The sequence below is a fragment of the Octopus bimaculoides genome, chromosome 8 (genome assembly GCF_001194135.2).
Source record: "Octopus bimaculoides isolate UCB-OBI-ISO-001 chromosome 8, ASM119413v2, whole genome shotgun sequence".
Taxonomy (NCBI): Eukaryota; Metazoa; Mollusca; class Cephalopoda; order Octopoda; family Octopodidae; genus Octopus; species Octopus bimaculoides.
In genome coordinates, this window is record NC_068988.1 from 30,071,702 (window position 1) to 30,073,483 (window position 1,782).

General features: G+C 33.8%; 1 protein-coding gene and 1 long non-coding RNA gene across 5 annotated transcripts in view; both read left to right on the plus strand.

Moving 5' to 3' along the window:
- Window positions 1-1,782, plus strand: part of LOC106882798 (neurexin-1a) — a 443,081-nt gene that overhangs the window by 111,086 nt on the left and 330,213 nt on the right. The window lies entirely within an intron of this gene.
- The window catches only part of LOC106873311 (uncharacterized), a 73,207-nt gene continuing 71,425 nt past the window's right edge, over window positions 1-1,782 (plus strand). Inside the window, exon 1 of the long non-coding RNA XR_008264733.1 lies at window positions 1-48. This is a non-coding gene — a long non-coding RNA (uncharacterized LOC106873311). The remainder of the gene's footprint in view (window positions 49-1,782) is intronic.

A 1,782-nucleotide genomic window follows, 5' to 3' on the forward strand; every position in this document is an offset into this window, starting at 1 on the left:
GTAGAAGTACAAAATGGACGCGTGACAGCTTGCTTTGATTCGATAAAAGTAAGTCTTACCATTTCATTCTTTCATTTCTGTAAACCTTCCTGTTCTTCTGATTGTTTTTTTATGTACCATTTTTACATGTTAAATGAAATGTTGGTTTAAAAAAAATACACCCTCTGAAAAAGGTATATGCATTCAAATTCACACACACACACACACACAAAACCCCTAAAAAAAAAAACCCCAAAAGAAAACACCCAGAAACTGTAGAAATTATGGTATACTTAACCTATATGATATCAACCTGCCTGGCACCAGCCCCGTGTCCTATAGGACAAACTTGCTGCTGTAACTTTGTAGCATTGAGAGCCCCACCTAACAGACATAATGCTTGTTTTAAATTAATCCTGCATTAGCTTGCAGCTTTGATACTTCAATGATGTGATTATTGATTTTGAAATGACATTGTAGGGTAAGTGTGAGAGGCCAAATCTGGTCAGTTTGAACATAAAGCAGGGAGAATATTTGGGACAGATATGAGCTAAATTAAAATCTTTTATGAAAATTCCGTGTTTCAAACATCATCTTAATAATATCCAAGTTGTTTTACAAAATTCAAATTAATTAAAGTAAGGAAAGGGCTAAACAAGTACCAGTCACATATTGGGGTTGATTACATCAGTTGTACTTTATTCTCAGTGAAGGCACATGGCTCAGTGGTTAAAGTGTCAGGCTCACAATCATGAGGTTAGTGAGTTCGATTCCCAGACCACGTTGTGTGTTGTGTTTCTAAAAGACACTTTATTTCATGTTGTTCGAGTTCTGCCCATCTTAAATCAGTTCTTATTCAGAATTTCAGCCTTGCTAAACATGTACCTTATGATGTCTCTTAAAAAAATTCACATGTCAGTTGTACAACCTGTTTTTGGTTTTAATTCATTTTAATTCCATTCAAGTCTGGAGTTAGATGTTTCAACTCTGGACCACCTCATTCATTTTTTTCCCCCGCCCAAATACATTTATGGGACCAAACTGAGTCTTCCAGGTTGGATGATAGAGTTTAATGGTAGTGTGACTTGAGGGGGTATTTAGCTACCATTTCTAATAGCTTGAATGACATCTTATAGACTCCACTGTTGGTGTCAATTACAGAAAGCTGTGCTTAACATTTCAAATCTACCCCACCACTCAAATGTTAAATAAGAACACAAGACTCTCTGTAAATCCTTTAAATAAACTAATAATTCAGGACTGTCTGGATTCCAAATTACATATTTCTTCTCTAAAAAGAGAGAGATGTTTATTTAAGGTTTTTCCTTCCCTGTTTGATTTGGTGGATGTTTAGGATATTCTTATTCTTTTATTCTAATTCTGCATTCTATTCTGATTCTGTATTCTATTATTCTGCTCTTATTCCATGTTCTTATTCTTTGTTTACAATCTTATTCCAATGTTCTATGTACATATTGTATTCTTGTTCAGTATTCTTATACTATATTGTTAGTCCTATTCTATTATTCCAATTCCAATTCTATTACTCTCAATCGTCTCATTCTCCCTCTCTGTTAAACCTCTCTCTCAAATTGTTTCGCCTCTCTTTTCACTGTTTTCTTCGTCTCTCAAACTCATTCATTTTTTTTTTTTTTTTCCATTAATTTTTGAGATTCTGGAATGTTTTTTACTGTCTGGTCTCTGCTATTTGGAGCAGTAATTTCTTCATCATGTCTGTAATTATTTTATTTTTTTCTCCTTGTACTTGATATCATATTTGTAAATATTTTCTTAACCCCCCCC